Below are 13,777 nucleotides of genomic sequence, written 5' to 3' on the forward strand. Positions count from 1 at the left end.
AAGACATAAAAAAGCAGACTTTATAATATAATTTATGTCAGAATGTGCATTCAAATCATGTTCTATTTATGAATATCATATTTAATGGCTCATAATATGCATGTAGTCATAAGACACACACTTTTGGCAGAAAGGAGGAAAAAAAAAAAAAAAAAAAAAAAATTAAACTTTGAATTTGAAATGAAAGATTTCACCTGATATTTGAAGACTCACATGCATTTAGATTGTTATTAGATCCCAATATTTTGCTTTTAAAAACTTTGATTTTTGCTTGTAGGCTACACACACCAATCCTGTTGTGACTTGTGAGATGTATTCATATACCTGGCATATGGCATTAGCAGTGACTGTGACAGAGTCAGACTACAAGGCTAATGATTATATATAGAGTGGTACCTCTAAATACGAAAGCTTCTGTATACAAAAATTTCATTTTATGAAATGATATGCGAAGATTTTTTCGCTTCATAATACAAAAAATTACTCAGCATACGAAAGATACAAAACAAAACTCGAAATTCCTGCGTCCAGAAAATTTTAAAATTCTCGTCACTTAGAAACTGAAAAAATAAATAAATGCTGTATTTTATGGCTTGCAAGACGCTGCATCTTGGAAGGCGTGCCCTAATATTTGAAAGAGATTTCTAAGAAAAAAACAGTCATTCTCATACAAGAACGCATTCACCATATACCCGACCACTGAACACAACAACATAAGAAGCAAGGAGTCTGCAATACACTATTGTTCCACCACTCATTACAAATTTGCTGGGGCACTCACCACAAATTTAAAACTATGTAAATAAAAACACCATGGGTAAATGCGTATGCACAGTGAAACAGTCCATCTCTTCTTGTTTTAGTGGCGGGCGACGGCATGTTTTGGACCTGTTGTTGACATTACGGAATTGCTTGTCCGATCGCTGAAACCGAACATGTCAGTGGTGCAGTCCATATTTATTTTAATTTCTAATTGTGCTTCACAGGCTTTACCATTGTGAATATAATTCGCAAGTGGAGTTTTGACTCTTGCTTGAACGAGTAAGCCATTTGGATGTTCTATTAATAAAAGTATAAAGGCACCTGGCATGTATTTACCTAGTTATACTTACCTAGTTGTAGTTTTACAGGGCCTGGGCTTTATGCTCGTGTGGCCCCATCTCCATATCTACACTTATCCAATTTTTCTTTAAAACTATGTACACTCTTTGCTGACACCACTTCCTCACTCAAACTGTTCCAAGTCTCAACACATCTTTGCAGGAAACTATACTTTTTAACATCTCTCAGACATCTTCCCTTCCTCAGTTTCTTACTATGTGATCTTGTGCTTCTACTGTCATATTCTTCTCTCAGGATTAGTTTCTCATTATCCACTTGATCCATTCCGTTAATCAATTTATAAACTTGTATCAGATCCCCTCTCTCTCTTCTCTGTCCCAGGGTTTCCGTTAATCAATTTATAAACTTGTATCAGATCCCCTCTCTCTCTTCTCTGTTCCAGGGTTGGTAGATCCATAGCTTTTAGTCTCTCCTCATATGTCATCCCTTTAAATTCTGGAACCATTCTTGTAGCCATTTTTTGTAGTCTCTCCAATTTCTTCATGTGTTTCTTTTTATGGGGGTCCACACAACTCCTGCATATTCCAATCTGGGTCTTATTATAGTACTTATCAATTTCTTCATTTCTTTGTCCATGTAGTGAAATGCTATTCCAATATTCCTTAGCAAATTATGTGTCTCTCTGAAAATTCTATCAATATGGCTTACTGGTTGACTGTTTTCTTCCATTGTAACTCCCAAGTCCTTCTCCACATTGAATTTCATCTCCCATTTTTTACTACATTTCCAAATCTTGTTTAAGTCTTCCTGCAGTATTTCACAATCCTCTTTTTGTTTTATGACTCAGCACAGTTTCGCATCATTCGCAAACAGATTTATGTAGCTGTTCACTTCCTCTGGCATGTCGTTTATACATATGAAAAAAAGTATTGCCGCCAATACTGACCCCTGTGGCACTCTGCTGTCTACTGTCTACTGCTCTCCACTTAGACATCATATCATTAACTACCGTCCTTATTTCTCTCCCCCCTCAAGTAATTTTCCATCCATCTCAATGTGCTTCCTTTAACCCTTATGTTCCAGCGATTGTATATGAACGATTGCATCAGTGCGTTCGTAGCGACAGCGATTGTTCCCGTAATCAAAAATTTTCGCGCCTCATGTTTGAGCTCCACGCGCAGTTTCTCGAGTCAGATGGCAAGTGGAAGTATCTGGCTTCTTTTTCCACCCATAGTGTTGCCACTAGCTCTGTATATTTAGGGGTAACGAAGCTATTCTCCCATTCTGAGGGCGACATTTGCAACCCCAGCGACCCGCCGTGTCGAAAGCACCCTGATGAGAGGGAAGGGACGTCTCAGTTCAAAACTCACTATGGAACAAGACAGATCATTTTTATCTAGCAGTGCTTCTGAGCCTGACTACAGTGAGAGTGATTATGAGGAAGAAACTGAAGAAAGCGAAGACAGCAGTAGTGAAGACTCGGAAAATGATTCAGAGGATCCACCTGTTTTCTCAGAACAGAGAGAAAAAAGAGATAGTGGTGATGGAGAACAGACTCCAAACATCGTATTGAGAACCCAGAGTGGCTCACGGAAACGCAGACGTGCCTCTCTTGTTCTGGGAAGACGATCAAGGGGGCGTGTGTATGTGTGTGTGTGTGTATTTACCTAGTTGTAGTTTTACAGGGCCTGGGCTTTATGCTCGTGTGGCCCCGTCTCCATATCTACACTTATCCAATCTTACTTTAAAAGTACGCACACTCGTTGCAGACACTATTTCTTCATTTAAACTGTTCCACGTCTCAATACATCTTTGCGGGAAACTATATTTTTTAACATCTCTCAGACATCTTCATTTTCTCAGCTTTTTACTATGCGATCTTGTGCTTCGGATGTCATATTCTTCTCTCAGGATCAATTTCTCATTATCCACTTGGTCCATTCCATTGATCAATTTATAAACTTGTATCAGGTCTCCTCTCTCCTTTCTTTGTTCCACGGTTGGTAGATCCATAGCCTTTAGTCTCTCCTCATATGTCATCCCTTCAAATTCTGCAACCATTCTTGTAGCCTTTTTTTGTAGTCTCTCCAATTTCGTTGTGTGTTTCTTTTTAGGAGGGGTCCACACTACTCCTGCATATACCAATCTGGGTCTTATTATAGTACTTATCAATTTCTTCATCATTTCTTTGTCCATGTAGTGAAATGCTACTCCAATATTCCTTAGCAAATTATATGTTTCTCTAAAAATTCTATCAATATGGCTTACTGGTTGATTGTTTTCTTCCATCGTCACTCCTAAGTTCTTTTCCTTTTTTACTTTCTCCAGTTCTACTCCATCTCCCATCTTATAGATTCCCATGGGTCGTCTTTCACTCTTTCCCATTTCCATGACATGGCTTTTGTTCACATTGAATTTCATTTCCCACGTTTTACTCCATTCCCAGATCTTATTTAGGTCTTCTTGCAGTATTTCACAATCCTCTTTTTGCTTTATAACTCTGCACAGTTCGTATCATCTGCAAACAGATTTATGTAGCTGTTCACTCCTTCTGGCATGTCGTTAATATAAATGAGGAAAAGTATTGGTGCCAATACTGACCCCTGTGGCACTCTACTTTCTACTGCTCTCCTCTTGGACTTCACATTTTTAACTACTGTCCTTATTTCTCTCCTCCTCAAATAATTTTCTATCCATCTCAATGTGCTTCCTTTTAAGCCACCCTTCTCCTTTAACTTCCATAGTAATCTTGCATGTGGCACTTTGTCAAACGCCTTTTTTAAATCCAATTAAATACAGTCAACCCATCCCTCTCTCTCTCTTGTACTCTATCAACTATTCTAGAACCAAATTGCCTATTTGATGTTAATTTGTTGTCTTCAAGGAAATCGATCCATTGTTTCTTTATTATTCTTTCACATATCTTGCATATTACACTAGTTAGTGATACCGGTCTGTAATTTAAAGGTTCTTCCTTCCTTCCGCTCTTATATATGGGAACTACCTCAGCTCTTTTCCATTCTACTGGTACTGTTCCATTTTCTATTGAGCATTTTATGATGTATATAGGACTTGCTAGTTCTTTTCTACATTCTTTCACTATTCTGCCTGAGACTTCATCTGGTCCCATTGCCTTCTCTTCATCCAGTTCCTTCATTAATTCTTTTATTTCAAGCTTGGTTACTTTAATCTCTTTCATATAGACTGTCTGTCTATTACCCTGTGGCCTTTCAAATTTAGATTCCTTAGTAAAGACCTCCTGGAATTTATTATTTAATAGTTCTGCCATACTTTTTGGGTCTTCCACCATCCCATTCTCTCGTTTTAACCTTTCTATTGTTTCTCTTTGCCTAATTTTTCCATTTATGAATCTATAGAACAATTTTGGTTGCTCCTTACATTTTTCGACAATGTCCTTTTCGAAGTTCTTTTCCTCTTCCTTCCTCACCTTAACATATTAATTTCTCGCTGCCTTGAAGTTTTCCTTATTTGCTGGATTTCTATTTCTCCTCCACCTTTTCCATGCTCCATCTCTTTTCTCCTTTGCCCTAGCACACCTTGCATTAAACCAATCTTTCTTTCCTTCTTCTTTAGAAGAAAGAAAGGACATATTCCCTGACTCCTGTTTTGTATATTTCCAAAAATAAGTTATACTTCTCTTGCATCGTCTCTGAGTTTTCCATCTCCTCCCAGTTTACGTTTTTAAAATAGTTCTTGAGATTCTCAATATCAGCCTTTCTGTAATTTAATCAGTCTCCTTTGTATGAATCGTCTCTATCTTCCTTTCCCTCTTCTATATCTATTTCTAATATTACATGATCACTCTTTCCCAATGGGCACTTATATACCCCTTGTAAAAACTAGGTCCAATCTTGCCGGCTCGTCATTCCCTCTGAATCTTGTGCATTCCTTTACTCTCTGGTCCATCATATTGTCTATCATTAAGTTCAAGAATCTATCTCCCCAGGCTTCTTCCCCCATATCATTTTCATAATTTTCCTAGTCCACTTCTTTACAGTTGAAATCTCCTACTAATATAACTTTTTTCCTTTCTTTAATGATTCTCGTTAGACTCCTTATTGTGTCATCTATCATGTCTTTATATTCTTGATTGGTCCATGAATTTGTTTTTGGTGGCACATATGTTACAATGATTGTTAACTCTTTTTTATTAATATGCATCTTAAAATACAATACTTCTGCTTTTCCTTCCCCACATTCCACTTGGTTTATCACTATCTCCTTCCTTAACATTATCATAACTCCTCCTCCTCCTTTACCCACTCTGTCTCTCCTCCATACATTATACCTATTATCCAAGTTTATTTTGATTGCCTTTTGTTTTGTTTCAGCCAGGCATACAATATCTGGATTTTCTTTATTTATGTAGTCTCTTAATTCTAATTTATTTGATAAAACCCCGTATATGTTCATATACATCATTTTTAGTCTTTTGCCTTTATCATTTTTTGTTAAACTTGTTCCACTTTTTTCTCTTCCTTCTTGTTTCTATACCATTTCCTTATCCTGTCTCCTAGAATTCTCCAAAAAAATGCCTTTTTCCCCTCTTCTGACCTTTCATTATTTTTTTCCCTTACTGCTGCTGCCAGTTCATTGTATCTCTTCCTTTCTTCCTCATTTCTATTTTTCTTTATATAGATATCCTTGGAGCCTTCTGTTTCTCTAAGTTTTGTTGTTCTATATAATATTTTTTCTGTTGCTGGTCACCAAGTTTGCAACCATGTCTGCCGCTGAGGGGGTCTGCTGACCCTCGCGGTTCGCCGGCAGCTCTGAGGCGCAGCCGTCGCGACCGGCCTTCAGGAGTGGTCTGAGGTCAGGCCCCAGCTGCCAGGACAAGGAGTCAAAAAACGGCAGAGGCCGCTCCCAGTACCGGCCCCGGCCATAACAGAGGCAAGTACCACTTTTGAAGCTGGCAGGCTTCAGTATTTTGCTCATGAGTGGCATAAAATTACTAGGGATCCTTTTGTTTTAGATATTGTTCAACACTGCCATTTTGACATCAATTCAGCTGACATTGCTCACTTATTTGCAGGTGATCTTGAATATCATTTTAGTGTGCCAGAACAACAGATTATTTCTAGGGAGATTGCCAAACTTTTACAGCTTAAGGTGATCAAACTTACACAGAAGACGGATGATCAAATCATCTCTCCAATTTTTTTAAGAAAAAAGAGGAATGGTGAGGCTAGGGTGGTGCTGAACTTAAAAGAACTCAACACCTACATTCCATACAAACACTTCAAAATGGAAAATTTTGAACAGGCAATTACTTTGGTAAATGAGGGGGATTTCATGGCCTCTGTTGACTTGAGACACGCATATTATTCAGTTAGGATTGCAGAGGAACAACAGCTTTTCTTTTGTTTCACATGGCATAACAACATTTATCAGTTTACCTGTTTACCTAATGGTGTGTCTGAAGGCCCACGTCTTTTCACCAAGCTTATGAAACCTGTGTTTGCTGCTTTAAGGGAGAAAGGTCACCGGATTACTAGTTTCATTGATGACACCCTCATTTGTAACAGTACCAGGCAGGATTGTTTAAACTGCATTCATGACACTATCCAGTTGTTGAAGCTGGGGTTTCACATTAATTTCGAGAAATCAGTGCTTGTTCCCACTCAGCGTATTGAGTATTTAGGTAACATGATTGATACGCGAAGTATGACTGTGTCCTTGCCTGAACGCAGGATCAATAAGATCCTGCTGGCTTGTAAGTCTCTCATGAGTAAAGACAGGGATAAAATTCGAGAAGTCGCTTGAGTCACTGGTCTTTTGGTGGCTGCCTCTCCAGCTGTGACTCTTGGTAAATTGCACTACAGGACACTGGAAAGGTCAAAAATTTTGGCTTTGCAACAAGCAAAAGGAGATTTTGACAAAACGTTGGAGGTCATTAATGATATGACAGATGATTTGACATGGTGGGTTCATAATGTTTCCATCCAGAACAGACTGATTTTCAGGGGAGGTCATTTAAATGAGCGTATCACTGGGGGCAGTTGGTCGTTAGAGGAACACCTTCACATAAATGTCCTTGAACTTAAGGCTGTTTTACATGCTCTGCAGACCTTCCGCACTGACCTAAAAGACAAACACATCAAAGTCTTTTGTGACAATACCATGGCAATGACTTACATTAATGAAATGGGAGGTACCAAATCTCTTACTTGCACCAACATTGCCACAGCTATCTGGGACTGGTGTTTGGCAAATAATGCTTGGATTACCTGCTCATTCATTCCAAGTAAAGACAATGTTAGGGCAGACTTGGCATCTCGTCATACGAACGAACGCCACGAATGGCAACTGAATGTGTCCATTTTTCGTGCCCTGTGTCATGTTTTTGGCACTCCTACCATAGATCTGTTTGCCTCCAGACTGAACAAACAAGTTCCACTTTTCTGTTCTTGGAGGCCAGACCCCAAAGCTGCTTACTTTGATGCCTTTTCCATCAAGTGGTCAATGTTTCCTTTTTGTTACATGTTTCCCCCTTTTTCACTCATCTCTAGGTGCCTACAGAAACTGCGGGCTGAACAAGCCGAGGGCTGGATGGTGGTGCCCCTGTGGCCTGTCACAGCCATGGATGGGCATGTTATTGCACATGCTGGTCAACCACCCTTGGTTGATTATGCGGGGGCAAGCAGTTCTGACACATCCGTCCTCGGCAGCCCAACACCCAGTTTTGGTCCACACACAACTCATGGCATGCAGGTTATCAGGGAATCTCTCAAAGCACGAGGCATATCTGCAGACGGTTCAGACATCATCATGGCCTCTTGGAAGCTGGGGACAGCCAGACAATACAGACCACACATCAGTAGGTGGACACACTTTTGTAGTAGGAGACACATTAATCCCCTTAATCCCACAGTAACTTGTGTTATTAATTTTCTGACTGAATCTTTTCACAGGAACGTGGGGTATGAATGCCTTAATACTGCCAGAAGTGCTCTTTCTTCTCTGGGTATTGTCATTGATGGCTGCCTTGCGGGGAACCACCCTCTGGTGGTCCGATTTATGAAGGGGGTGTTCAACCTCCGGCCTCCGCTCCCTAGATACACGGTCACTTGGGACGTGGCTCCAGTCCTGGACACGTTGCGCTCCTTGCATCCTCTCCATGAGCTACCCCTTAAAACTTTAACCCTAAAGCTAGTTACTCTTATGGCTCTTACACAAGCAGCGAGGGTCCAGACTCTACATTTACTGGTCCTTACAGACTTTTTCATGGGAGAGGATTCTTGTTCAGTTCAGTTGGGGGGTAGTATAACATAACATAACATAAATAATAGGATAACAAAGGGCCACCAGGGCCCATCTAGGTTATCCTGTATCAGTCGCACAGCGACCTCGTCATCAGTACTTAAAGATACACTTACAAGTACACAATACATTATATACTAATTCTAAATATTTGGCCCATTAACAGGGCTAAGTCCTGCATCGAATTCCTCTACAATCTGTAATCCCCATACATGGGGATCATGTCTTGTTTAACTATAGTAAATTTCTTATAAAACTATCATGCAGTGCTATACATAATTATAAATCTAATAAATTTAAGTGCTTATCTAATCTGTTTTTAAACATTGTCAAACTAGTGCTATTTACAACCGTCTCTGGCAATGCATTCCAGAAGTCTACCACCCTATGACTAAAGAAATATTTTCTTATATCTAACCTGCAGCCTTGCTTTCTAATCTTCCTGCCATGATTTCTAGTCCTACTTCCCTCCTCTAAGGTAAAGAAAGATCTCACATCTATGTAGTTTGTATCTGAGAACATTTTAAATAACTCTATCATATCCCTCTTATACATCTCCTCTCAAATGAAAACATGTTTAATGCCTTTAATCTATCTCTATACTCCAGGCGCTTCAAAGCTGGTATCATCCTAGTTGCTCTTCTCTGAACTGCTTCTAACATGTTGATATCCTGCCTATAGTGGGGTGACCAGGCCTGTATGCAATACTCTAAATGGGGCCTAACATAGGAATTATATAAGCTACGCACCACTTCCTTACTTTTATAACTAACATTTCTATTTATAAAACCCAGGATCCTATTTGCCCTATTTCTTGCTTCTAAACATTGCTTTGAAAATTTCATAGTCCTGTCTATCACTACTCCTAAATCCTTTCCTTCCTCTACTGCCTCTAGCCAACATCCCTCCATCTCATAGTTAAAGTTTGTGTTGTCTTTACCTAAATGCATAACCTGACACTTTTAGAATTAAACTCCATCTGCCACCTGTCTGCCCATGCTATCAGCCTGTCCAGGTCTCGTTGTATTCTGTAATTGTCCTTTTCACCCTGTACTGCACATGCTATCTTAGTATCATCTGCAAACTTTGATACTTTGCTACTAATTCCTATATCTAAATCGTTAATGTACACCAAGAAAAGAAGAGGTCCTAGCACTGATCCTTGGGGTACCCCACTAACCACTTCCTTCCACTCAGACATTGCCCCATTTAATACTACTCTCTGTTTCCTATCAGAAAGCCATTCACTAATCCAATCAACTAACCTACCCCTATCCCATGTAGTCTCAATTTGTACACTAGCCTCCTATGCGGTACCTTATCAAACGCCTTGCTAAAATCTAGATATATAACATCTATGCTATTTCCATCATCTAACTCCTTGGTAATATATTCTAAGATATCGAGCAAATTTGTAAGACAGGACCTCCCTGATCTAAAGCCATGTTGGGTATCTCTAATTAATCTATTCTCATTTAAATGCTCCCAAATACTACCCTTAATGATTTTCTCTAGGATCTTACATACTATACTAGTTAAACTGATCGGTCTATAATTATTCGCATCATCCTTCCTACCTTTTTTAAATATTGGAGTAACATTAGCTAACTTCCAGTCCTGTGGTATCTCAGCAAACCTAAGTGATCTTTCAAAGATTAACTTAAGTGCTTCAGAAATACTGTCTACACCCTCCCTAAGTACTCTGGCATGTAGCTCATCAGGACCACTAGCTTTCCTATCGTCTAGTTCAAGAATAAATTTCCTAACAATTCCCGGTTTTATATCAATATTTTCTAAAGCTCTTAAACTACTCGTCGCACTGTTTGTAACAGGATTTCCTATTCTTTCCTAGTAAATACTGAAGAAAATTGTTCATTCAATAATTCTACTATGTCTTCATTTTGATCCACTACTACACCATCTTTTCTGAGTGGTCCAATCCTATCCTTATTTCTTTTATCACTGACCTTGTAATAACTATATAATTTTTGGGATCTTTACTCCCAGCTCTAGCTAGTTTTATCTCTGCCTGCCTTTTACTTTTTTTATAACCTTACTCAAATCATCTCTGACCTGTCTGTACCTAATCAAATCTACATCTTCCCACTTTTCTGCAACTCTCTGTATGCCCTCTTCTTCTCTCTGATCTGGCTACCTATCTCATGAGTCCACCATAATGGCTTCCTGTTTCTCTGCCTTATATCTTTGTAAGGGATACACTGCATCACTATACCCTTTACTACAACCTTAAAAATATCCCACATCTCCTGTGCAGTTTTATTTCCAAAACTATCTTCCCAGTTTACCTCTCCTAATAACTGACGTAACCTACCATAATTGCCTTTCTGATAGTTTGGGACTCTAGTCTTATTCACTATATTATCCCTACTGGAATTAATGATAAATCTAATTATATGATGGTCACTGTTTGCTAAAGTCTCTCCTACCTCAACTTCCTTTAAACAATGCTCAATATTTGTTAGTACTATGTCTAAAACCTTCCTCCCCTAGTAGGTTTATCTACCATCTGCACTAAATAGTTATCCTGAAAACTTTCCATAAACTTATTTTCACTAGCATCTCCTACCATCCTCTCCCAGTTTACTGACTTAAGATTAAAATCCCTAAGATAATTGTCTGACTAGTACACCCCTATTTATCTCATCTACCATAAGGTTGTCTACCTCTGCTGACTGGTTAGGTGGTCTATAAAAGCTCCTACTCTAATAACCTTACTTTTGTTTACTCTAACATCCAGCCATAAGGACTCTACTCTGTTATCTACCTTAATACCATTAACCTGACTGGAAATGAAGGATTTTTACATAAATAACTACTCCTCCACCTATCCTACCAATTCTCTGGTGTAAATACATAATGTATCCATCTACTTCATATTCTTTCCTATTTTCCTAAACTTTTCCTCATTTACCCATGCCTCTGTGACACATACAACATCTAAGTCCTCCTCAACTATATAACTAGATAACTCGTCCTTCTTGTTCCTAAGACTCCTGGCATTTACATAAAAACATTTAAGTCCAGCTACCTTCCTAGATGCTGTCTCCTTATTTGGAATCCTAATCTTATTCTCTCCTATTTGCACCTGGAAATCTTTCCTAATCTTTTCACTATCTCTGTTTATCCTATCTAATTTATGTCTAGCATCTTTCTTCTGGAATGCATTTGCTACCTCACCCCCTACACTCCATCCCAACTCCCCTCCAGACATCCACTCAGCACATCCACACCCTTCCTACTCAGATGCACACCATCCCTAGCATACAAATCCCTTCGCCCATAGAACCTATCCCATACATCCACAAAGCTGACACCCACATCCTTACACATCCCTTTTACCCGATCATTCACACCAATGGCTCTAGACAACCATTCCTGCTAACATACACACGAGGCAAGATTCCTGACACTACACACCTCCTACCACTCTCCCTTATCTTGCCTAACATTTCCCGAAATCTTGCCACTAACTCCTCCGACCCACCTGCTCTGACATCGTTCCCACCTACGTGCAAAACTACTACACCCTCCTCTCCATCCCCCAACCCTCTTCTGCACCTCCTCACTCACTGCCTTCACACCTGCACCAGGCATACACACGTTCGTCCTCCTATCCCTGTCTTTCCCACAGAAAGTGCTATCTAAATACCTAACCTGAGAGTCACCCACCACACACACCTGAGGTGTGCTAGGCACAACCATCCTCCTCCTCTCCTCTACCCCCTTCTTTCTCCTTTCACTCACCACAACCACTTCATTCACTCCACTCTCACTTTCACTCTCCCCTTCCCCCTCCAACAAACCGAACCTATTTTCACACTCAACAGGTTTAGTCCTATCCTCCCTAACTGCCTCCGCTTTCCTTCCCTCGCAACCTGCCATCTCTGCCCATCCTGACTACTATCTTTCCCGTCTGGCTCGCCTGCTCCCTCTTCCCCACTCTGCTCTTCCCGACAGAGGGCCAAGCCACCCTGTCGCCCTCAGAAGGTCCAACCTTCGGCCTAACACTGATCTCCTGCCTAATTTTTTCCACTGCCTCCCCAAGCCTCTTAACCTCCTCCTTCAACTCAAAGATGAGAACTTCGTTCGCACTTTTCCCCTCACTTAGCTTTCTGATTTCCTCTCGTAATTCTCGGTGCTCAAGAGAAAGAACTAAATTCTCGCTCTTGAGCCTACACACCATACACTCAGAAAAGTCAACGACCTTCCTGTCATGCCCACACATCTCACACACAACAAACTCTCCCAATCCCATCTCAACACTCTCTTTCACGCACTCAATCACACTCTGATATACCTCAGTAGCTACCGCCATACTAACTTACAATCTGTTAACTCACAAACAAATAAAAATACTTGGTGACGGCGGGGTGGGGAACCGGTGGTGGTGGGGGCCTAAGTGAGGTCAACTAATCCTCTTTCAAGGTCAACTTGACAGTTACAAGCCTAGTCTCCTCGCTCTACAAAATACTTTTAACTCACAAACACTGATTCTAACCACTATTTCACTCTAATCTAACACTTGCAGTACACACTTTCACTTCACTAACACTCAAAAGCACCACACACAGACACCAAGCACAAACACCACTCGCTAACTATAAAACCACAGCCAAAACGGAGCGCACACACAACCACTGCCACAGCTCTCTCCGTCATTGACAATTTCATGCATTATGGACAAGGCAGGTTGGGCCAGGGAAACTACCTTTGCCAAGTTCTATGACAAACCTATTGCTCTGGGGTCGGATCCTTTCCAGGATGCCATTTTTTACTGTACCTAACTGGAGTTACTTTTGTTGTCTTATTGTTTCTTTGGTTGACATTCTGCATTCAGTATGGTTATGAGTTTAGAACTGCATATGTACTTTCAATTTAAGTTTTCTAGGTTTCATTTACTTTCTTATCTTGTACATGTACCTTCATGTATGCTGGCAGGTATTTCCAGTAAATTTTGTTTTGCATCTTCCTTTGCTTTCATTCACATATGTTCCTTCCTCCTACATCTGCTACCCACATGGCTTTAAAGCCTCATGTGGAGGTTCCGCCAGCAGAGGCGGTTTGGAGGTAAATTGAACAAGTAGACAGACTTACCTGTAAGTTGAAGTATGCTTGGGATTTTCTGAAGCAAACCGCCACTGCTGGCCTTGGAACCTTCACATGCCCTCCACTCCCCGCCCTGGTAATATCATTCTCTGTCTGGGTACTTTTATTATGTACGATATGTGCTTACTTTCTTATGGCATGTGGGTAGTCGTCTGGTTTCAAAGTCTGGTGTGGTTCGAGGCAAGCATATCTCATGTGAAGGTTCCAAGGCCAGCAGTGGCAGTTTGCTTCGTAAAATCCCAAGCATACTTCAACTTACAGGTAAGTCTCGTCTACTTGTTCAATTTTTCTTTAAAACTATGTACAC

At 40.2% G+C, this 13,777-nt stretch overlaps 1 protein-coding gene across 1 annotated transcript in view; it reads right to left on the minus strand.

The window, feature by feature from the left end:
* The window catches only part of LOC123503532 (ATP-dependent RNA helicase DHX8-like), a 258,222-nt gene that overhangs the window by 67,374 nt on the left and 177,071 nt on the right, over positions 1-13,777 (minus strand). The window lies entirely within an intron of this gene.

The sequence above is a fragment of the Portunus trituberculatus genome, chromosome 14 (genome assembly GCF_017591435.1).
Source record: "Portunus trituberculatus isolate SZX2019 chromosome 14, ASM1759143v1, whole genome shotgun sequence".
NCBI lineage: Eukaryota > Metazoa > Arthropoda > Malacostraca > Decapoda > Portunidae > Portunus > Portunus trituberculatus.